General features: G+C 42.6%; 1 long non-coding RNA gene across 1 annotated transcript; it reads right to left on the minus strand.

Annotated features, from left to right (window-relative positions):
• Positions 1-1143: 1143 nt before the first annotated feature.
• On the minus strand, positions 1144-25241 carry LOC109258025 (uncharacterized). The gene is made up of 4 exons (XR_002076170.2): positions 24891-25241; positions 3413-3587; positions 1551-3004; positions 1144-1482 (listed from the first exon to the last, which is right to left on the minus strand). It is a non-coding gene; the product is annotated as an uncharacterized LOC109258025 (long non-coding RNA).
• Between the last annotated feature and the right edge of the window lie 448 nt (positions 25242-25689).

A 25689-nucleotide genomic window follows, 5' to 3' on the forward strand; every position in this document is an offset into this window, starting at 1 on the left:
TCCAGAGCTTCCTGATCCATGTCAATGCTCCTGCACAGAGGACAGGAGCTGAGGGTTCTGGTGGTGGTCCGGATTGAGCCACAAGGGGGCGCACAGATCTCGCTCAGACCCCACACCTGCCCATCAGGAGTCTGCTCACATGTAGGTATAGCCCACCCCACCTGTCCCCCCCACAGAGTCCAGAGGTCGACAGGTGAAAAGGCGCCCTCCTTTATTTTTTTTTTATTTTTTAAGCTTTTTAAATTTACATCCAAGTTAGTTAGCATATGTGCTATAATGATTTCAGGAATAGATGCCAGTGATTCATCCTCTATGAACACCCAGTGCTCATCCCAACAAGTGTCCTCCCTGATGCCCCTTACCCGTTTAGCCCATCTCCCTCCCTCCAACACCCCGCCAATAACCCTCAGTCTGTTCTCTGTATTTAAGAGTCTCTTATGTTTTGCCCCCTCCTTGTTTTTATATTATTCTTATTTCCCTTCCCTTATGTTCATCTGTCTTGTATCTTAAATTCCTCATATGAGTGAAGTCGCATGATATTTTTCTTTCTCTGACTGGCTAATTTCGCTTAGCATAATACTGTCTAGTTCCAACGATGTAGTTGCACATGGCAAGATTTCATTCTCTTTCATTGCTGAGTAATACTCCATTGAATATATATACCACAACTACTTTATCCAGTCATCCGTCGGTGGACATTTGGGCTCTTTCTATACTTTGGCTATTGTTGATAGTGCTGTTATAAACATTGGGGTGCATGTGCGCCTTCGAATCAGCACACCTGTATCCAAAAGGCCCCCTCCTTTAATGACGGAGCATCAGAGGCTCCTGTGGTTCCAAGAGGGGTCCGGAGTTGGAGGACAGGATGCTGTCAGCTCGCAGGTGGTGGGAACCAGACCCCAACACTGGCCAGCCCCCAACTAAGTTAACTAGGTCCATTTTAGGGGCATCATAGTTAAGGAATGATGCCAAGGTATATGATTCTGAAGATAAAGAGGAATTCCTATTATATCATGTTCTTCTTAACAAGATATTTCTTCCAAATGAAGGTATGACTTTGATTCATGGCTAACATGCCTCTCAGGATGCTGAGAACATCAGAGGACGTGTCTAATGACATCACATGTCGATTTGCGGTCATGTATGTTTTTGCATCCCAATGTCTACAGAATTTCCCTCAGCCAACCTGGCAATATAACCCAGTGGTGTCCTGATTTGTGGTTATACCCTTGGCAAAAACCAGTCTTCCAGCTGCTGAGCCACGGGCAGCCATAAGTTCATCCCCTCTAAATATGCCTCCTTCTGGACCTGAATGTGCCCTTTGTCCAAGCTGAGCCCTCCTGTCTCCTGTCCAGGGCCCTGTTTGCTCTTCCAGCAGCAGGAACCATCCACCAGAGGGCACTCACGCTCCTGCCTGAACTCCTGCTGACCATTTCCATCTCCTGACCAATGCAGGTGTTTTCACTGCCACAACACCCAACCCTCAAATACACTTTAGATTTGCTCATGGTGAAGTTCCTGGACGGCAGTCAGGGACCCTGGAGAAGAACCTTACGGTGGCAGATGTGACACAGTGGACTTGTAACCAGAAGCAACCCCAGGCCCACGGCGTTGGAGAGGGGTTGGTGCCAGGGACAGTGGCTGGACACTCAGGGCCCAGATGCTATTATGGGGGTATGGCTGTGCTTGCCGGGTGGAGAAGGCCTCAGAGAGAGGAGATGGTGGAAACTGAGTGTGGTAGGCAATAGTGTGACCCCCAAAGATATTCACACCCTGCTCCTAAGCCTGTGAACATGGGACTGGGCATAGCAACAGGGAATTAAAGCTGTTAATAGGCTAGACTTTAAATAGGGAGATTATATTGGGGGAGATATTTGTGTCAAGCTTCTAATCTGACTGTAACATAAGACTCTAAGATTAACAAATTGTTTTTCTTTAAGCATTTTCCTTTTTAATTTTTTTAATTTTTATTTTTGACAGAGAGAGAGAGACAGAGCATGAGCATGAGCAGGGGAAGGGCAGAGAGGGAGGGAGACACAGAATCTAAAGCAGGCTCCAGACTCTGAGCTGTCAGCACAGAGCCAATGCGGGGTCGAACCCATGAATCGCGAGATCATGCCCTGAGCCAAAGTTGGACGCTCAACCGACTGAGACACCCAGGCACCCCAGGATTAACAAGTTGTCTTGTTTTCAAGCCATTAAGTGTGTGGTAATTTGTTACAGCAACCATAGGAACCTAATCCCCTCGGAAGCCCGGTTAGACCCAGCCAGGTCCACACAGGAAAGGACAGTGTGGACACATGGTTGTAGGGCACAAGCAGGTGATAGAGAAATGTGAGAAATATTGGGGCAGGTGGGGGACCTATGGAGGCTTTGGTGACGGTTTCCACATGGAGCAGAGAGGAGCTGAAAGATTCAGTAGTGACTCTCAGGATCCTTGCTTCAGCAGCCAGTGGAGGGCAAGACCTGTATCAGGAGGAGTCGCGTGCAGGCTGAGCCTGTGTGAACACCAGAAGTGAACGATTGAATTATGCGTGCAGATCAGACAGACGAGAGGGCCTGCGGGCACTGGTTCCGCTGGGTCCCAGCTTCTGTGAGAGGCCAGCAGGACGCGATCCTCACGGCTTTGGCCTCGGCTGGGAGGTCTTCAGACTCGGTTAGGATGGATTTGGGTGGGCGGTGGGACAGCACACAGAGCACGCAGAGTGGAGCGGGGTCCCACCTGGAGCAGCCCCTTCCTGAGCCACAGCCTGGGACGCTGTTTCCTGGCCGCCCTGCTGGTGCCCTGCCAGTGCTGTCCTGTACGTTGCAGCTAAGGAGTCGGAGAGTCACCGGTCGGGTCACTATTAACCATTTGCATCCTTCCATCTTCTTTGTTTTCTGTGTTCAGTTGGGATCACTTGCATGTCTGTGCTTTACAGGCCCAAGTAGAATAACATAATAATCCAAACTACATTTTCTCCTGAGTATCTTTTGTTTCGATTCCTCATGCAGCTTGAATATACTAGAGAAAAAGAAAAAACACAACTCAAAATCCACCACCACCAGGTTACTGGCAGGAGCAAATACCCCATTATTGGAAAGCCTCATCCTCCCTTCTCCCCTCAGACACCAGGGGACCATGCACAAGAACGCAAACCGCTGACATATGTCCCAGGTGATCTGGGAGAGTCCGGGAGTATGCACCTGCCAGCACGCAGCTTCTGTCTCATGGCGTCCATGGATGTTCATCCTCAGAGCCCTGTGACCAACCATGCCTTAGGAGCCCTCGGTGTCACAGTGCAGGTCGTGCACTGACAGAAAGGGAAGGGGAACGGGGCAATGCTGGGTCTAGGAACACCCTCAGGTATCTCTAGTGACCAGCAAACTCATTGGGGTCAGATTTCTAACACGTGGACCTGCAGGTACCCACCTGAGTCTCTGAGTCCAAGTGTAAGACGTTCTGTCACATAATATGGAATTCAGTCTGGGTTTCTGGGGACCTCACTGCCTTGGGTCACACGGAAGTATCATCTGGAGAAAAGAGTCACATTGGAAGTGGACTGTCAGCTGCCTTCTTTGTGACGATGACGCTCAGCTGGTCTCATCTGAAATTAAGTTTAAAGATTTGGATTTTCCTGTCAACTAATTCATTTCAACACTGAAAGAATGTATGAATTGTCCTATTTCTCCAACACTGAAGATTATGAGGAACACCCACTGTACTTCTTCAGCTGGAACTCTCATTTTTTATGTAAATGATCATTACTTTTACACTTTCTTACAGCCCTTGCTCTCCTTGAAAGTATCCCACTGACGGGTTTCCTAAGTCCAGCCATCAGAACTCCCAGGACACACCCTCAGGCCACATGCTAGAAAGTGCTGGAAAGGCATCCATCTCCAGCACTGTGTAGCCCCAAACACACTTGAAAATTGTGTCCAGATTGGAAGCCTGCACTGCTCCTTTTCAAGCTTTTGCCTTGTTCAACACACAGGGGATAGTGGCACGATTGTATGGTCTGAGAAACTGAGGTAGTATTTTTGGCAAAACCATGAAGGAAAGGAAAAAACTCAAGGCTTCATTGTGGACGTGAAATACTGAAATGCCTATCAGACAGCTAAGCTCTTCTGGACACTTGTTCTAGGAGGTCCTTCCATGCCCTGCCCATAAAAGTGGGCTAATTTCTCTGTGTTTCCCACACCTGTTAGGTCTCCAGTCTTTTAATTCATCCTAAACACTATCTCTTCAATTGTCTTAATATTTTCAAATTCCTGAAACTTCACAAGCCCCAACTGATTCCATCGTAGCCCCACAGCCCGTTATGTACTTTCATCTTGCCTCATCAACCATATTGTAATTACTCCTTTCCATGTGCTATTGAAAAACTATTCTGACACTCATTACAGACAATAAGGCACACTTTATTGAGGCTGACTGCAACAGTGGGTTTGCAGTAAGGGAGACAGATTGGACTCAACTCTAAGTCAACAAGAAGAGTGGTGATTTATAAGCAAGAGCACGGTGGGGCAGTCGGTGGATGGAAAATTACCAAGAATTAGAGTAATTCCTGCTAAGCTGACCTAACAGGGTTCTTACTGAAGACAGGCTGGGAGTGATTGCATACTACCTAGCAGATGCTAGAGACAGAGAGAAAGGGCTCGATTGATATACTGACAAAATCTTGAAAGACTTATCAGGGAGATACAAGAAAAGTTTATCAGAGACTACCACAAAAGCTAGGCCAGTGTATTTTCACATATAGATGAAATAAACAATTATCTAGATAAATGTAAATCACCAAACCTCACCTCAGAACAAAGGCATAATATGAATAGAGCAATAACTAAAAAATTAAAATGTGAATCACTAATTTCCCTCCATCAAAAAAACAGTACCAGGCCCTGATGTCTTTATGGGTGAGATTTAACAAATCTTCAAGTTAAAGATAATCCTCAACAAACTCCTCCACGAAATAAAAAGTTTTAAGAGAATACTTCCAAGGCACCTAGGTGGCCTAGTCGGTTAAGTGTCTGACTTCAGCTCAGGTCATGATCTTGCGGTTAGTGAGTTTAAGCCCCGTGTTGGGCTCTGTGCTGACAGCTCAGAACCTGGAGCCTGCTTTGGATTATGTGTCTCCCTGTCTCTCTGCCCTCCCCCGATTGTGCTCTCTCTCTCTCTCAAAACTTAATAAATAAGCTTAAAAAGAAAGGAAAAACCATCTCCAGATATCTGTGTTTCTTGTTCATGTTTATGTTCTTTCTCCTTTGAGTTTGTTCCTTTTCTTATTCCTATAGGTGGATAATTAGCTCTACAATGACCATCTTTTTCTTCTTTTCTATGTTAAGCATCTTAACATTTAAAATTTGCCCACAAGCCCACCTGGCTTGCATCCTGTGGGTTCTATGTAAAGTTTTTACTGTCACCCAGGCATATTTTGAAATTGCCATTATTGTGTCTTCTTCAACCATGATTCTTTCATCACACACACGGTTTCTATGCAGATGGTGGTGTTCGGCTTATCCTTTTATTCAGTTTTCTGCTTTCATAGCATAGTGTTTACAGAGTCTTCCATGTCTGGGTATTGACTGAAATTTGCTGTGTGGCCTAGTATGTGGCAGATATTTATAAAGTTGACATTTGTGCTTGAAAATGAGTATGACCACATTTTACATATATGCCAAGCTTCTTGCATTGCTCAAATATTCTCTATCCTTCCTGATTAGCTTGCTCTCTGATTTATGAGAGACAGAAGTTCAAATCTTCTACCAAGAAAGTGGATCCCAAGTGGCTTTTTAAAGCCACGCATTTACCTAATACATATCTGCCCAAAAAGCCTGCAAAAATTCTATTGTGGAATGAAACCCATCAAGAGTTACAGAATTACTGTTTCTACAGCAGCGTGTGCTTTTCCTCACAGTCTGTAGTCAGTGAACTTGTTCTCCTACAGACAAAGTGAAGAGTGTAGAGTCCCCAGGGACTTATATAGTGGAGTGGGGTGAGGCTCTGGCGAATTAAAATTCTTCATTTTCAGGGCAGACATGTGAATTAGTAGAACCACTCAAGGAGTCCTCTGGCACTATCCATTCTCATTAAAGATGCTCTTGCCCCAGAGCCAGCAACCAGCCTCCACTTTGGGGTATTAGTATATGCCCCAGGGAAAGTCTTCAACCTGTGCCTAAGAAAATATGTTCCAGGGTATGGAAGTCTTGCTCTGCTAGCAGTGATTTCAACTTACTGCCTTTCAGTAGGGGAATGATCTGTGCCTTATTCCTCAGGTGGGATCCTACCCAGCAGTTAAAATGAAGGAGATTAAAAAAAAATAAATAAAAATTAAAAAAAAAAAAATGAAGGAGATTAGGAGCACCTCATTGGCTCAGTTGGTTGAGTGTCCAACTTCAGCTCAGGTCATGATCTCGCAGCTTGTGAGTTTGAGCCCCACATTGGGCTCTCTACTAACAGCTCAGAGCCTGGAGACTGCTTCAGATTCTGTGTCTCCTTTTCTCTCTGCCCCTTCCCGACTCTCTCTCTCTCTCTCAAAAATAAACATTAAAAAATAAATAAATAAATAAATAAATAAATAAATAAAATGAAGGAGATTACATAGAACAACAATGCTATATGTAAAAAAGACTCAGGATTTTTTTAATCCTGGGACAAAAAATACTTAGCTTATGACTCATTTACGTAATTTTTTTAAAAAAAGCTATATTACATGTTATTGGTGAATACAATCGTGTAAATAGGATCAACCAAACAGCTATTAAAAGTCTCAGGCATAGGATAAAGCCCTCTTCCTACAGCAAGTCATTACCTCTGGGGAAAGAGGGCAGCAAGGGAGGAGGAGCTGGTGTCTGATTTTATGTAACATTTTGCCTCTTTTCTCAAAAAGGGAGATCTGAAGCCAATATCTAAATGTTCACATCGGTTAAATCTTGGAGGTGACCAAACAGCTCACTGTACCATTTCTTCTACTTTACTAGATGGCATTTCACTTGTAGAGTTCAGCTTTTTCTTCACTATTTCTTTGTAGAAATCTATAAAACCTTGTTGACTGAAAAACCAATCTGTTTTGCTGCCTCGTAGATCTAAGGAAGGAGAAATCTAATGTTTTCATTAGTCTTAAATGTTTTGAACTGTGTCAATTTGGCCCCGCTGGTTTAAGATCAGAACAATGGGTGTTCATTCACCATGTTTAACTGATCAACGATTGTTTACACCTACCCATTGATTTAAAAATAAAGAAGTGTTCTAATCTGCTACAGATGTCTTCATAATGTTTAAGTGTCCAGATCTGACTCTCTATGTTTAATGAGCTCTAGATAGCCTAAGAGCAAAAACACCAGGGTTCCTTCTTTCCAGAAAACAGAACAGAAAGTACAAGCACTACTCCAAACCCAGTCAATAATCAATCGATGAATCCTCTCTCTCTCTCTCTTGCTCTCTCTCTCTCTCACTGCAGGATTGTGGGTGATCATCTCCCATGCTTGCATGCTTGGTTGCAGGTCATGGATTTTGGCAGAAATCAGTGACTTTTGAGAATGTTGGAAGGCACTAGTGTATTTTTTGTCACCTCAAAGCACCTATGGACAGTCTTTGCTTTTCCATACAAGAGTAAGCTTAGGAAGGCTTTGCTTCAGTCTAGGTCAGGCTGCCTGCAGATATTGACACTTTCCTCTGCTGCCTTATTGCCAGTTACATTAAATACAGTTTATTCACTGCGTTCATTAACACAGTGTTCATTAACACTGTACCATAGTCAACATCTGTGCGAGCATATACAATGGCCCTCATGCAGAAAAAGGTTGAAAACAAAGACAGTAAGAAGAAGGTGATGATTATGGTGGAAGTTAAGAAGGAAATCATTGAGAAGTATGAATGAGGTATGCAAGTGGCCAAAATTGAAAGATTTTATAGGAAGTCTACATCAACCATTTGCACAATATTAAAGACAAAAGAATAAATAAGGGAACTAGATGCAGTAAAAGGACTGTGACCGAGAACTTTATCTTCGAGAAGGCAAAGACCTTGTACACCACCCTCATAAGTAAACTGCCAGTTACATCAACAGAAAATGAAGAAGTCATCAAGGCAAGCAGGGGATGGTTTGGTAAGTTTAAGAGGGGAAGTGGCATCCATAGTGTTGTGAGGCATGGAGAGGCTGCGAGTTCAGAATCTGAGGCAGCTGAAGTGTTTGCTACCAAGTTCCAAAAGCTCATGGTTTCCAAGTGTTGCCTGTCGAAGAGAGTTTTTAACTGTGATGAGACGGTGCTTTTTTGGAAAAAGATGCCAAAGAGGACCTACATTACAGAAGAAGAGAATGCAATGCCTGGTCACAAGCCCATGAAAGACCATCTCACCCTTTTGTTTTGTGCTAATGGAAGCAGGGATTTCAAAGTCAAGCCCCTGCTCCTGCATCATTCTGAGAATCCATGAGCCTTCAAGAAATGTCAAGGTTTTAATATATATATATATATATATATATATATATATATATATACACACTATATATATATATATACACACACACATACATATATATATATAATATATTTTAAATATATTATATATATATTCAAGAAATGTCAAGGTTTTATATATATATTCAAGAAATGTCAAGGTTTTACTATATATATATTAAATATATATTTTTAAATATATATTTAAATATAGTATATTAAATATACTATATATATATATATATATATATATATATATATATATATATAAAATCAGGTATTTTTATTCTATTCTTTTTCCATCTTTTCTCTTCCTTATTCTTTATTTTCCTCTGTTTCTCTGGAATTAGCCTTATCTTTTTTTCATTCTCAGTTTGGTTTTATTTTCTCCTCTTCCCTTTCTCTCTTTTTATGGGATCAGGCTCCCCTCCCTTTTTTCCAGGGTTACTTCAACAAACAAATCAAAGCACATCCAGTTAAAAGTCCAAACACTCCACCAATAAAGGCAAGGAGAAGCTCTGCAGAGAACTGACCAATGGGAAAGAGCAACTAAAACACAACAGAATGCACACAGAATACACCAGAAACACTTCCTGGAATACCAGGCCCTGCACAGTATATGACTCCTTTTTAATATGGTAGTACTCTCAGGTGTAGGACACATAACAAGCTTTTAAAACATGCAAAAGAAAAAAAATAAAACATGCAAAAGAAAGAAACTAAGCCAGAGTGACAAGATGGAAGAATTCTCCCCAAAAGGAAGGTCAAGAAGTAATCACAGCCAGAGAGTTGCTCAAAACAGATATAAACAATATAGTGAACAAGAATTTAGAGTAACAGTCATAAGACTCACAGATGGGCCTGAAGACACCAGAAAAACCCTTGCTGCAGAGATCAAAGACCTAAGAACTAGTCAGGATGAATTCTAAAATGTTATAGCTGAGATGCAAAATAAACTAGATACGGTGACAGCAGGGATTAAAGAAGCAGAGGAGAGAATAGGTGAAATAGAAGATAGAATTGTGTAAAATAATGAAGCTGAAAAAAAAAGAGGGAAAATAAATTACTAGATCATGAGAGGAGAATTATAGAGGTAAGTGATTCCATGAAATGGAACAATATCCATATGACAAGAGTCCCAAAGAAAAAGAGTAAGAAGAAGGAGCAGAAGGTTTATTTGAACAAATTGTAGCTGAGAACCTCCCTAATCTGAGGAAGGAAACAGGCATCTAAGTACAAGAGGCACAGAGAACTCCCTTGAAAATCAGTAAAAACTGGTTAACACCATGACATGTCATAGTGAAACTGGCAAAATACAAAGATGAAGAGAGAATTCTGAAAGCAGCTAGGTACAAAAGGTCATTAACCTACAAGGGTAGACACATAAGGTTAGTAGCAGACCTGTCCACTGAAACTTGACAGGTCAGAAGGGAGTGGCAGGAAATATTCAGTGTGCTGACTAGGAAAAATATGCAGCCAAGAATTCTTTATCCAGCAAGGCTGTCATTCAGAATAGAAGAAGAGATAAAAGCTAGAAGAGAATAGAAGGAGAGATAAAGGCTTTCCCAGACAAACAAAAACTAAAGGAGTTCATGATCACCAAACCAGCCCTGCAAGAGACCCTAAGGGAACTCTATGAGTGGAAAGCAGCAAAGACTACAAAGAGAACATTGCCACAAACATGAATTCTACAGATAACACAATGGCACTAAGTTCATATCTTTCAATAACCACTCTGAATGTAAATGGACTAAATGCCCCAAACAAAAGTCATAAAGTATCAGAATTGATTTAGAAAAACAACAAGGGGTGCCTGGGTGGCTCAGCAGGTTAAGTATATGACTTTGGCTTGGGTTGTGATCTCATGGTTCATGAGTTCAAGCCCTGTGTTGAGCTCTGTGCTGACAGCTCGGAGCCTGATTCATATTCTCTCTCTCTCTCTCTCTGTCTCTCTCTCTCTCTCTGCCTCTCCCCCCCTCACACTTTCTCTCTCTCTCAAAAATAAACATTAAAAGAAATTTTTTTTTTAAAATGCAAAATCTATCTATATGCTGCCTATAAGAGACTTATTTTAGACCTGAGGACACCTGCAGATTGAAACTGAGGGAATGGAGAACCACCTGTCATGCTAACGTGCATCAAAAGAAAGCCAGAGTAGCCATACCTATATCAGACAAACTAGATTTTAAAACAAAGACTGTAACAAGAGATAAAGAAGAGCATTATATCATAATTAAGATGAGCTAACAATTGTAAGTATTTATGCCCCCAACTTGGATAGCCCAAATATATCAACCAATTAAACAAAAACCTAAGCAAATTTATTGATAATAATATTTTAATTGTAGGAGACTTTAATACTCTACTTACAGAAATGGACAGATTATCTAAGCAGAAAATCAAGGAAACAATGGCTCTGAAGACACATTGGACCAGATGGACTTAACAGGTATATTCAGAACATTTCATCCTAAAGCAGCAGAATACACATTCTTCTCAAGTGCACATGGAACATGTTCCAGAATAGATCACTTACTGGGTCACAAAATAGCCCTCAACAGGTACAAAAAGATTGCGATCATACCATGCAGATTTTCAGACCACAATGCTATGAAACTTGAAATTAACCACAAGAAAAAATTTGGAAAGCCCCTAAATACATCGAGGTTAAAGAACATCCTACTAAAGAATAAAAGGGTTAACCAGGAAATTAAAGAAGAAACTAAAAAATACATGGAAGCAAATGAAAATGAAAACATGACAGTCCAAACACTTACAGATGCAACAAAGGCAGTCCTAAGAGGAAAATACATTGCAATTCAGGCCTATCTCAAGAAGCAAGAAAGGTCCCAAATACACAACCCAACCTTACACCTAAAGGAGCTAGAAAAGGAGCAGTAAATAAAGCCCAAAGCCAGCAGGAGAAGGGAAATAATAAAGATTAAAGCAGAAATAAACAGTATAGAATCCAAAACAATAAAACAAAGCATTAGAACAGTTCAATGATACTAATAACTTGTTTTTTGAAAGAATAAATAAATTTGATAAACGCCTAGCCAGACTTCTCAAAAAGAAAAGACAGAGGACCCAAATAGACAAAATCATTAATGAAAGAGGAGAGATCACAACCAACACCACAGATATACAAACAATTATTAGAGAATACTATGAAAAATTACAAAAACTGGACAATCTGGAAGAAATGGACAAATTTATAGACACACACACTGCCAAAACTCAAACAGGAAGAAACAGAAAATCTGAACAGGCCCATAACCAGCAAAGAAATTGAATTGGTAATCAAAAAATCTCCCAACAAATAAGAGTCTGGGCCAGATGGCTTCCCACGGGAATTCTACCAGACATTTAAAGAGAATTAATACCTATTCTTCCCAAACTATTCCAAAAAATAGAAATGGAAAGAAATCTTCCAAACTCATTCTATGAAGCCAGCATTACCTTGATTCCAAAACCTGACAAGGACCCCACTAAAAAGGAGAATTACAGGCCCATATCCTGGATGAACCTGGATGCAAAAATTCTCAACAAGATAACAGCAAATTGAATTCAGCAGTACATTAAAAGAATTATTCACCATGATCAAGTGGATTCATTCCTAGGCTGCCAGGCTGGTTTCATATTCACAAATCAATCAATGTGATACACCACATTAATAGAAGAAAGGATAAGAGCCAAATGATCTTTTCAATAGATGCAGAAAAAGCATTTGACAAAATACAGCATCCTTTCTTGATAAAAAGTCTCAAGAGGGGCACCTGGGTGGTTCAGTCAGTTGAGCATCCGACTTCAGCTCAGGTCATGATCTCACAGTCCATGAGTTTCAGCCCCATATCAGGCTCTGCGCTGACAGCCCAGAGCCTGGGGTCTGCTTGGGATTCTGTGTCTCCTTCTCTCTCTCTGCACCTCCCACACTCATACTCTGTCTCTCTTTCTGGGTGGCTCAGTCGGTTGAGTCTCTCTCGAAAATAAATAAACATTAAAAAATTAAAAACTTTCAAGAAAGCCGGGATAGAAGGAACATACCTTAACATCATAAACGCCATATATGAAAGGCCCACAGCTAATATCATCCTCAACGGGGAAAAACTGAGAGCTTTCCCCCTGAGATCAGGAACACGACAGGGATGTCCATTCTCACCACGGTGGTTCAACATAGTCCTAGAAGTCCTAGCCTCCACAATCAGACAACAAAGAGAAATAAGAAATAAAAGGCATCCAAATTGGCAAGGGAGAAGTCAAACTTTCACTCTTCACAGACGACATGATGCTCTACATGGAAAACCCTAAAGACTCTACCAAAAAACTGCTAGAGCTGACTCATGAATTCAGCAAAGTTCCAGGATATAAAATGAATGTACAGAAATCGGTTGCATTTCTATACACCAGTAACGAAGCAGCAGAAAGGGACATCAAGGAATTGATCCTATTTACAATTGCACCAAAAAGCATAAAATACCTAGGAATAAGCCTAACCAAAAAGGTAAAAGATCTGTATGCTGAAAACTATAGAAAGCTTTTGAAAACAATTGAAGAAGACACAAAAAGATGAAAAAAACATTCCATGCTCATGGGTTGGAAGAAGAAATATTGTTAAAATGTCAATATCACCCAAAGCAATCTACACATTCAAAGCAATGCCTGTAAAAATAACACCAGCATTCTTTTTTTTTTAACGTTTTTTATTTATTTTTGAGACAGAGACAGAGCATGAATGGGGGAGGGGCAGAGAGAGAGGGAGACAGAATCGGAAGCAGGCTCCAGGCTCTGAGCCATCAGCCCAGAGCCTGACGCGGGGCTCGAACTCACGGACCGCGAGATCTTGACCTGAGCTGAAGTCGGCCGCTTAACCGACTGAGCCACCCAGGCGCCCCTACACCAGCATTCTTAACAGAGCTAGAACAAATAATCTTACAATTTGTTTGGAAATGCAAAAGATCCTGAATAGCCAAAGTAATGTTGAAAAAGAGAAGCAATGCTGGAGACATCACAATTCCAGACTCCAAGCTGTATTACAAAGCTGTAATCATCAAAGACAGTATGATCTTGGCACAAAAACAGACACATAGATCAATGCAATAGAATAGAGAACCCAGAAATGGACCCACAAACATATGGCCAATTAATTTTCCACAAAGCAGGAAAGGGGATCCAATGGAAAAAAAGACAGTCTCTTTAGCAAATGGTACTGAGAGAACTGGACAGCAACCTGCAGAAAAATGAACCTGGACCACTTTCTTACATCATACACAAAAATAAATTCAAAATGGATGAAAGACCTAAGCAGGAGACAGGAAACCATCAAAATCCTACAAGAGAAAACATGCAGCAACCACTTTGACCTCCGCCACAGCAACTTCTTACTCGACACATCTCTGAAAGCAAGGGAAAGAAAATCAAAAATGAACTATTGGGACCTCATCAAGATAAAAAACTTCTGCACTGCAAAGGTAAGAATCAACAAATGTAAAAGGCAACTGACATAATGGGAGAAGATATTTGCAAATGACACATCAGATAAAAGGTTAGTATCCAAAATCTATAAAGAACTCACCAAACTCAACACCCAAAAAAACAAATAATCCAGTGAAGAAATGGGCAGAAGACATGAATAGACACTTCTCCAAAGAAGACCTCCAGATGGCCAACCAACACATGAAAAGATGCTCAACATCACTCATCATCACCATATTGAGATACTACCTCACACCTGTCAGAAAGGCTAAAGTTAACAACTCAGGCAACAACAGATGCTGGTGAGGATGCGAAGGGGGAACCTTTTGTACTGTTGGTGGGAATGCAAACTGCTGCAGCCACTCTGGAAAACCATATGGAGGTTCCTCAAAAAATGAAAAATAGAACTATCCTACAACCCAGCAATTGCACTACTAGGAATTAATCCAAAGGATACAAAAATGCTGATCTGAAGGGGCACATGCTCCCCAATGTTCATAGCAACCTCCATCAACAAAAGCCAAGTTATGGGAAGGGCCCAAATGTCCATCAGCTGATGAACGGATAAAGAAAATGTCGCAAATATGTACACAATGGAATACTACTTGGTGATGAAAAAGAATGAAATCTTGCTATTTGCAACAAGGTGGATGGAACTAGAGGGTATTATGCTAAGCGAAATAAGTCAGTCAGAGAAAGGTATCATATGATTTCACTCCTGTGAAATTTGAGAAGCTCAACAGATGAACATACAGGAAGGAAAGAAAAATAAGATAAAAACAGGGAGGGAAACCATAAGAGACTCTTAAATACAGAGAACAAACTGAGGGTTTCTGGAAGGGGGGTTGGTGTGGGGATGGGTTAAATTGGTGATGGGCATTAAGAAGGGCACTTTTTGGGATGAGCACAAATATATATAAGAGATGAATCACTGGGTTCTACTCCTGAAGCCAAGACTACACTATTAACTAACTTGAATTAAAAAGAAAAAAAGCACAGGGACAGGACCCAGGGGCAAAAAAGAGAGTTGCACTTGGATGTGACGAGTGACTGATTACATACCTTCAGGTTGGGAGGGGGTTAGGGATAGTATAAGTCTCTAAGGAATTTTTCAAGCCAGGTTTCCAGGACCTTGAGAGGCTAGCTGCTGTTAGGAAAAGGTCATTTACTGCTGTCTAGTAAACCCTTAGTCATGAGACCCTTCGGATGTATATCAGGGGGCCATATGCTTGGAGGATGATTGCTAACATATATTTTGGGGAAGAAAGATAAAGCAAGTTTCCAAAGGAATTTCTATATGTTTAGAGTAGATTCACAGGATCCTGGGGGGTCGGGATAATGTCAAGCTGAGGTTTCCTTTTGCCCTGAGCAAAGTGTTGACGGCAAGGTAGCTGAGTTCCTACAGGAAAGTCACTCTGCCTGTCCCAGGGACTTGTTAGAGGGCTGTGAGCTGTAAGGAAATCTAATTTTATCTACATTTCTTTTTGCCTTTATTCTCCACATCATTAAAGCCAACACCACGAGCACTGATTTCTCCCTCAAAGACCTATGTTGCTTTTCACTTTACTTTCACTGTTTTGGATTCAACAAGCTTTTCATCTTGAAAATATTCAGCAATGCAGTGAAGAGGCCTGTTGACTCTGTGCATGAGACATGGTACTGTTGGGAGTTTCACAAAGAGCATAGATCAGATCTGAGGAAATATTTTAGTCAGAATAAGCATCTCCTTGGATTCATATAGTATAGATCTTACTGTGCAGGCATTCTGCATAAATTTTCTAATAGACCTGAAAAGGACAAAAAAAAGTAACCTCTGTTGCAATATCTTATTTTCCTGTAGGACAAAAAAGAATCTGAAAGACAGATGACTGTGCCTAAGCCACACACGGTTTTGGCAGATAACGAGTAGACCCCTGAATCCTGCCTGTCAGTCAGGCTCTACTTAGGGTCATTCTGCAACTTCACGAAAGCTCAGTGAAAAGAAAGTAGCACATAAGTGGATATACCATGCTACCTGTATATACTATGAAGATGACAGAAGAAAGCTCTTCAAAATTTTTATAATGTTTATTATTTATTTTGGGGAGAGAGAGAGACAGAGAATGGGCATGGAAGGGTTGGAGAGAGAGGGAGACACAGAATCCAAAGCAGGCTCCAGGCTCCGAGCTGTCAGCACGGAGCCCAATGCAGCGCTCGAACTCACGAGTGCAAGATCATGACTTGAGCCGAAACTGGCTGCTTAACCAACTGAGCCACCCAGGCGCCCCAGAAGAAAGCTCTTTAAAATGCTCTTAGAATATCCCTGTTGTCATCATCATCAGAATCACAATCATCGACAAAGGTGAAACTATTAGTGTCAGCAAGACCATCAAAAGACAAAGTTTTCAGTAGTTGCCATGCCCAAATAATGTATAGTAGAATTTTCAAGTCATGTTTCTGTTTCACTTGGGGTTTTGCCCCATTGTAAGTATCTGCCCCCACTTCTGTGTATTTTTTTTTTTTTTTACTGTGTATTCCTGGTAGTGTATACTGGCAAATATGATTTGTAGAGGCACTTTTAGGAAAACAGGTTTGCGCGATGGACTGCAGAAAGGGCCCACAGTGACCCCCTGGCTAAATACAAACAGGCCTATTGGGTGACCCACCTCAAAACAATCATAAGCCCTAACTGACCAATGGGCTACTTACAGCCAGGCACAGTTACCAAGAAAGGGAAAATTCCATATGTCCCATACCTCCTCACCTTCCTGCTTTATTTTTTTTTTTAATTTTTTTTTAACATTTATTTATTTTTGAGACAGAGAGAGACAGAGCATGAACGGGGGAGGGTCAGAGAGAGGGAGACACAGAATCTGAAACAGGCTCCAGGCTCTGAGCTGTCAGCACAGAGCCCGACGCGGGGCCCGAACTCACTGACCATGAGATCATGACCTGAGCCGAAGTCAGCCGCTTAACCAACTGAGCCACCCAGGCGCCCCATCACCTTCCTGCTTTAAATATGGCCCCCACCCAGTGCCTCCTTGCAAACAGCCTCTCCTCCACTATCCTGCCCACCAATCCCTTGCAGTATATTCAATAAACTTCTGTCTCTTTTCTTTCACCTTGAATGAATTCTGTTACCACCCAGGTTATTGGCTTCCACCCAATCATCTCCCCACATTTGGAGGCCCCCATCCAATCAGACAGACACTCCTTAATTTAAACATCACATGATTAAATTTATTTTTTTCAAAAAAAAAAAAAAAAAGGAACATGGGCCATGTTCAAATGCCCAGCATTTTGAAGCATACCACATGGACAGACATACCACACATACTTATAAGCAAAGAAGTCCTTTTAGTAATTCTCAGTTTGGCAAAAATGAACACATTCATTAACAGATTAACAGGCACAAAAGTACTTGTAGCCTGAAAACTGTTTGTGGTAACTAAGATTTAGTGTGCTAACTTACTTAGAATTCATCTAGGTATTTACAGACTGGTCAGTATTTCATTTAATTTGGCACAGTACAAGTCTGTAAACTACCAAGAGATACAGATCATTTTCACATTGACATATGACAAGATACCATTGCTATTGAAATAATGTTTTGTCAGAATTCATTCACTTTCCTTCACCTAAGGACATTTTTACAAATATTCACTTATTTTTCTCTATAGCCTTTACAATGGAGACTCTCAGGAATTGTAGGGACTCATCTAGTACCACCAGGCAAAGGAGGGCACATATTACACATAGGACACATACACTCTACTAATGTAATTAAACAAGCCAACAGCAGGCTGAGGTGGCTCTAACACCTTGGTGGCCTACACAGCCAAACCAAAACCTGAGCTAGGGTCAGAGCACCCCCACCCCAGAAGAGAAAACTGGGAAGCCAAGCATAGACCGCCAACTTGGTTTGCCCAAAGAAGACCAAAGCTCCAGCCATAGCCAATCAAACTATGTTATTGCTTTGCTTCCAGCTCTTCTTTAGAAAAACCTTTGGCCTGGCTCCTGTTCTTGGAGTACCTCTGGCCATCTGTGCTCTGGTTCTGCCCAATTCCAATCTCTATATGCTCAGGTAAACTCTTGAAAATATGAATGTGCCTCAGTTGACCTTTTCTCGGTCCTTACGCACTCATCAGAGAGACAGATGCAACAAGAGTGCTTAGAGCATCTGTTCAACGAAGACAACTTCCTAGTGGAAAGTCCTGGCTCTCACTCTTTCCTCACCTTGACCTCCTGACCAGGAGCAGGTGCCAGGGGACTGGGCAAGTTGAGGTCACCTGCTCAAGAAGAGGCCTGAAGCACTCCTATCGATCTTTGTGGAGGGGACTCAGAAGATGTCCTGTGCCCTCATGTGTCAGCCAATGGAGGCTCTGGATGAAACTGCAGGAAGAGACTGAGGACAGACCAAGCAGCCAGCCATCTGAGTGTCTCCATAGCCTGTCCCAGCGACATAATATCCAGCCCACTTCCATGGAGCTGCACAGCCTCAGGTGGGGTCCTTGAGTCCCTTGAATGACCATGATGGGGGCAGCACAACGAAGCCCCAGAGACTGTCACAGCAGAGGAGTCCTAGTGGGAAGGGGAAGGTCTCAGAGGTGTAGACAGAGGGCTAGAGGAGGTGAAGGTGTTGAAAGGGGACACATCTAAGGATCCAAGGGATGGGAACCTGGGTGGCTCAGTCCTTTAAGCGTCCAACTCTTGGTTTTGCCTCAGGTCATGATCTCACAGTGAGTTTGAGCCCCACAACTGGCTCTGCATTGACAACGCAGAGCCTGCTTGAGATTCTGTCTCCCGCTCTCTCTGCCCCTACCCCCTTGCTCTCTCTCACTCTCTCTCTCTCTCTCTCAAAATAAAATAGAAAAATAATTTAACTTTTTTAAATAAAAAAAAAAAGAATTAAAAAAAAAAAGGATCCAAGGGAACTGAAGGGAAAGTCAAAGGGCAAAACAGGAGGAAGGAGGAACAGAAAGGTGGCAGAGGAGGGGGTTTCAAAGGAGCCCGCTTGCAATTCCCAAGGTGCCCCATGTAGCCATTAAAATTCCCAGGGGTATCTCAGAAAACCTGGCCATTTCTGAAGCTACTGACTGAAGCGAGGGCAGTACAGCGAAGCATGTGGTCAGCAGGGCAGGATGAAGGAAGATGACAATGGTCCCTGGGATGAACAGACTGTCAGGAAATCTTGAAAGGGGCCAGAAAATTGCACCATTGCATTAATTTCCTCCCATACACATTCCCTAGGCTAGAGGAGGGAGCTCCATTGGAACATTGGAGAACTGCAAGGTTCCTGAAAACATAAACAGAGCTACTCCTTTACAGAAGATCTGGAGCACCAAGAATCAAATTTAGGCCTCTCGGTAACTCTGCTGGTATGCAGACTGCAAGGTAGCATCTGACACGTGCCTTCTGTTGTGAGAAATGCTTCTCTTATACCGGTACTGGCTGCTGAGACACATGTTACAATCTCATTGGCCAGGAGCCCCTCTTTCGTGTAAGAGTGTGACGTCAGAGAATGACTCATTCCAGGAATTATAAAAGGCTGGATTTCTATGCGAGACAAAATTTTGGGAACGAAACAGAGAAGAGCACACTCCTTCTGTCCTGTAGCAATTCAGTCACGTTTAGTATCAACTTCGCCGTCATGGAATTAATTGCGAACATTGTAGCCACCTTTGTCCTGAACAACATAAGAATGTATATCCTGGAGTTGCCCGTGCCATTTCTGGAGAACCAGTGCAACGACACAGGTTGGTCAAACATGCTGTGCCATTTTCTGTTGAAGACTATCCTTACTTATGCCCTGCGCAATCTTGCTTCCCGTGTCTGCAAGCTGAATGTTGGAAGGTTCTTGCTAAATATGCCATATTGCTTTCGACGCAAGATGTTTTCTAAACCCACAGCTGTGGTTGTGGTTTAGCTACTGTTACAGCTACGCAATCTGAGCTCTCTGAGGAAATACTTGTTATCTAGAGAAGAAGATATTAACTTCCTAGATTATCTACATCCAGTGGAGCTTGTATGTGTGCTCAGCTCTCTCCGTGAGTTGTCATCTGGCCCCTTATACCGGACTCACAAAGAACACTGGCTCACAACACAACTGTGAACTGAAACAAGGAAATGGAATCACAATGTTAAGGAGATCCAACATGGAGCCGGGAGATCACCGCTGAAGTTGGGCCTATGCCCGCCCACACCTGGATGTCACATGACTAGCCTGTGCCAATCAAAAAGGGCTACATCTGGCCGCCATTCTCAGAAGAGAGCTTGCTTTCCGGAATTCCACCCAGCTAGTACCAGGGTAGTATTTGCTACAAATCTTAATCTACAAATATTAAATTTAATTTACAATAATAAATTTAATCTACAAATATTAAAACTCATTGTTTATGCTGTGTCATTCAGATCTCTTTCAGAAGAACTTCTACAGGCTGGCGCGGGGGGGGGGGGGGGTTGCGGCGGTTACCTTTATCAACTCTTTGTCCACCTGCCTCAGAGAAAATTTCCAGTTCCTCTAAAATCTGTGTCCAAATACTTGTTTTGGGAAACCCTGGCCCTCCCTATCCAAAGCAGGATCCCTCGCCCTCCCCACCCCCATCCCCAGAGCCTGGCAACCAGACCAGAAACCCCCTTCCTTCCTGCAATCACCTCTGGTCTCTGTGTGATCCCTGCACCCTGCAATCCCTCCTGCCTTTCTGGACTCCGCTCCCCCACTGGACTCTCACCTCCCCCACACCTCCACCTCCAGCCCGTTCCTCCTTCATCTGGGCCCCCTCTGACAAGCCTTGAGCTCCTGAGCCCCTGACTCTCTGTCTGCAGTTCTCTTGGCTTATACAGCTTAATGACTCCCCACTTGACCAGGAGCTCCCCCAACTTGAGTGTTTTGTCTTCAATGTCATCTCCATTGAACATCCAACCTGTTTATAAATTTTTTAACAGTCCTGGAAACTACAATCCCCAAATGGACTTCACTCTACCCAAATGGAGGCATCTGTACTTATGTGTACCCTCCTGAGACTCTTTGGAAGAATGTGTTTTCCTCTCTTTTGTAGCTTTGAGAGGCTTTCCTCATTCTGGGTCCTGTTTCCCCATCTCATCCACCTTCTCTCCCCTGCTTTATCCTCACATTTACTCTTTTCCTCCCTGGGCCAATCTCCCTTCTCTCTCTCTCTCTCTCTCTCTCTCTCTCTCTCTCTCTCTCACACACACACACACACACACTCTCCCTCTCAACACTTGAGAGTACATAGAGCGACCACCCGGACAGTCCAGAATAATCTTTCCATCTCACGATCTCTAACTCCATCACACGGGCAGTGTCTTTGCCAGGGAATATGACATTCACAGGATCCAGGGATAAAATTCATGATGTTTTGGGGGCCAATTATTTGCTCTAACACAGTACTAAAAGAACTCCAGAAATTCTCTCTTCATATTAAAAAGGAAAAAAAGAAAGCTTTGAAAAGGTCACCTTGGGGGCGCCTGGGTGGCTCAGACGATTAAGTGGCTGACTTCGGCTCAGGTCATGATCTCACGGTCCGTGAGTTCGAGCCCCGCGTCGGGCTCTGTGCTGACAGCTCAGAGACTGGAGCCTGCTTCAGATTCTGTCTCCCTCTCTCTCTGACCCTCCCTCATTCATGCTCTGTCTCTCTCTCTGTCTCAAAAATAAATAAACATTAAAAAATTTAAAAAAAAAATAAAAAGGTCACCTTGTTGCAGCCCCGGGTACGTGATTGTGGTACAATGCCGTCACCCCACTTGTACCTCCTCATGCTCCCAGCCCTATGCAAGGATCCCATTGCTTCCCATGATCAGAAACACTTTTGCTCCTTCTGATTCGTTCTTTGGCTGTTTGCAGGTTATTCAGAAGAGGAGAATCTTTTCCTTTTACACTCTCTTATTAAAAGCAGACTGAACATCCAACAAAACTTGTGTCTTTGTAACAAAAAAAAAAAAAAAAAATACTGAATTCCACCTGGACATCACAATACTTGACACCAAAGGCTCTTGCAAAAAGCTCTTTTACATGAACCCAGGTAATCTCAGCCTGAGAAAACCAGGACAAATAAAACTCCCTGACCCTGAACCTTTTGCCACACTCTCTATGTGCATTTGGGCTCTGTCCTACACTTTCGTCTGTCCTATGTTGCAATGCATGCCTTTTTACACCGGGACAAACTGTGCTCATAAAGTTCATACTTTGCTCCCAAAGTTGTTTTTCTGCTCCCTGATTTTTCCTACCAGAGGCTCATTCATGTGGAAGGACTATTATCTTTCCTACAGAAACTTCTATTTCACAGGGATAATTTGAGTGTTGGATAACCAAGGACTGTCAAAACCAGAATAGGATATCAGACATTGTGAAGAGGGTTCTCCCAAACCTTTGTATACATATACATCCCTTCGCTACAACACGGCAAATGGGACATGTTCATTAAGAGAAGCAATATATTCATAACGGTGTGATTATGCTTTGTTTCAGCCCATTTGGAAATCATTTAGGTATTTAATGAATATCTATAATTAGCTTAACTTAGCAGAAGGGTAATATTTTAAGTTACCTGAAGATCTTGGAAACTGTCTTCAGGCAAACATAGTACAAGACATAATGAGTGAGGAAATAAAGTCTTCTCAGAGTAATTGCTTTTTCTTTAATTCATAGGCATTCAGTCTCCACCCTTCTGCCAGGCTACTGGCAGTCAAGCCACTGCCTCCATGGGGTCCTGGTGCTGTCCAATCCCTCCATACTCTCCAGACTCTGAACCCCCACCAGCTGGGCATGTCCTGTGGTCTGTCCCATATCCCTAGTATCCCATCCTAGCCCACATGCTGCTGTGTCCTGGGAGCTCTTTGTGTGCATCTAACTCCCTTGAGAGATACAAACAGCTCTGCATCCAGCTTCTGGAGGTTTGTGTCCATCCTTATGACTGTCTACTCCAAAATGGGCTCCCTGAATCAAGTGTTTTGTGCCCAGTGTCAGGGTGCTTCTCTGAGTCTTTAAGAATCTTCACATTTCCACCAACCCCCCTCCCCACCTCTCACACTGACCCCTAAGGCTGCAAGGCTGGGACCCCTAAGGCTCCCACCTCATCCTTCACGTTCTAGCTGCTCTCCCCACAGCAGGTGGGTCAGCCTCCACCTAGACTCCTCACGCCCCTAGACACTCCTGCCCTGACAAGTCTATGCCATCTTAATCATGAACCATGTTTCACACACAGATTCCCTACCCTGCTTTACACGATTTTATCCCCAAATGCTCAAGGGTCAAGAGGAAGACAAAGGAAGGGGTTAAGACTTAATGCCCTAGTGAGTAGGAAGTTGAGAGTTCAGAAGGAAAGCAGAAGTTTGCCAGTTAGTGATAAAGGGGTGTTGATGGGGGACAATCAAAGGATTCAGGAAAGCTGAAGGGAAAATCTTAGGTATAAAAAAAGGATGAATAAGGATTAGTTGCATGATGAGAAGGGAGTAATCTTAGATGAGCCAGGTTGGGGTTCCCATGTTGCTGGAAATACCCATCTAAATCCCCCAGTTTCCTTAGCAGATGTTTACCATTTCTAGAGATATTGAACTGAATTAGTGACATACCAGTGACGCACAGTTGGTGACAGAAGAAAAGAGATGACAACTACAGAATAAGAGATACCCATGGATTAATAGATAGTTAAACCGGAGAGAAGAAAAACTTGGAAGGAGTTGAGAAAAAGTCTGGCTTATTCAACGTCCTCACACAATCTCCAGACCTGAAGCCTTGGAAACCCTGTCCTCTCATCAGCTCAGACAGTCCCTGAGTGGGGTGGGAGAGGTGAGTGAACCCTTCAGAGGGTTGAGTTTGGGGAGACTGAAGGAGCGGGGACTAGAGCAACTGCTTCTTTGAAAATCCATCCTGATCAGGAACAGAACCATGTGTCGGAAGACTTCATATTGGTAAAATGTCCCTACCCCCCAAAGTGATCTACAGAGTCAATGCTATCCACATTAAAATCTCAATGGAATTTTTGGCAGGAAGTAGAAAAAAATCATCCTTCAATTCATATGGTATCTCAACGGACCCCAAGGAGCCAGAACAATCTAGAAAAAGAGAATCAGGAGGCTTCACATCCCAATTTCAAAACATATTTCTGAACTACAGGAAACAAAACCTCCATAGAAACACACATGTAGACCAAAGGAACAGAACAGAGAGCCCCCAAATAAACCCTCCCACAGATGGCCAAACGATCTTTGACAGGGGCCAATCCCACCCAATGGAGAAAGGACAGTCTTTTCAAAGAAACTTCTTCTGAAGACTGGATATCCACACACAAAAGAAGAAAACAGGACCCTTCCTTTCTCCCATACACAAAAATTCACTGGAAATAGATAACTGATCTCAACAGAAGACCTAACACTATGACGTTGAGACAGGAAAACAGGAGAAACGTTCGATGACATTAGATTTGGCAATGAGGTCTTGGACATGACACCAAAAGCACAGGCAACAAAAGCCAAATAGACAAGTGGGGCCATTTCAAGCTTACTAACTATTGGCCCCAGAAGAAACACTCAACTGAGTGAAAAGGGAAACTACACAATCGGGAAAGTATTTGCGAATTGTGTATCAGTTAGGGAATTAACTGATACATCTAAAGTATGTAAAGAAATTCTAAAATTCAACAACAACAAGAAAACAAACTACCCAATTAACAAATGGGCAAAAATCTTGAATACACGTCTCCAAAGATATACAATGGCCATCAAGCTGATGAGAAAATGCTCAACACCACTAATATTACAGAAAACAAATGAAACAGCAAGGAGATATCATGTCACAGCCATTAGGATGGTCACAATCAACAACAATAACCAAAGCATTCAAAAACCGAAAAGCATAAAACAACTTATGCTGGCAAGGATATGGAGATATTGGAACATTGGCACATGGTTGGACAAAATGTAAAATGGCACATTTGCTGTAGCACACAGTGAAGAGTTCCCCCCAAATCAAGAAATAGACTTACCATGTGATCGCACAAACTCAGTTCAGATTTTATATCCATAAGAATTGGAGGCAGTTTATGAGCATCCCCATACATTGCTGTGTAATTCTCAAGAGTCAAGAGGTAGAAGCAGCCAACGTGTCCACAGACAGAGGAGTGGATGAAGAACATGGGGCATCTGTGTATAGTGGGGTGTTGTCCAGGTTTAGACAAGGAGATGATTCTGACTTGCTGCTAAGTGAACTAAGCACATCACAGAAACTCAAATACCCTAAGATTCCACTTACGTGAGGTATGTAAAGTAGTCAAATTTATAGAAACGAAAGAGGAACTCAGAGCAAGTCAGGGCGGAAAGGAGAGAACACAGAACTGTGGGTGTAGATTTTCAGTCACAAAATGAACTCATGCTGGAGATGTGTTGTGCAACACTGAGAATCTATATACCGCCATTGACCTATCCACTGGTTAATGGTTAATGGTAGTAAATTTAATATTATGTGTTTTTTTCTATAATAGTTAACAATGTCTTTAAAAGACAAATTGGGGTGAAGAACCCAGGGGCCCTTGAGACCTTCCTGACTTCAAAGAAAAAGCTCGGGGTGTGACAAGTACACAGGGTTGGTGGTGAGCTTTGTTTCCTGTTCCCCGTCAGCCTGTTTCCGCCCCAGATGGTTGCTCGTGGGGTCTCTGAGCCCCTCAAGAGTCCACAGTGGGGAGGATGCTCAAAGCTCCAATGATTATCCAGAGTTGAGGGGCGAAGGTGGGAGGGGAAGGGCTGGGCAGGGAAGGAAAGAGCGGTAGAGGATATAGCAGTATGGAA

The sequence above is a fragment of the Panthera pardus genome, unplaced genomic scaffold (genome assembly GCF_024362965.1).
Source record: "Panthera pardus isolate Hobbes unplaced genomic scaffold, ASM2436296v1 HiC_scaffold_18, whole genome shotgun sequence".
NCBI lineage: Eukaryota > Metazoa > Chordata > Mammalia > Carnivora > Felidae > Panthera > Panthera pardus.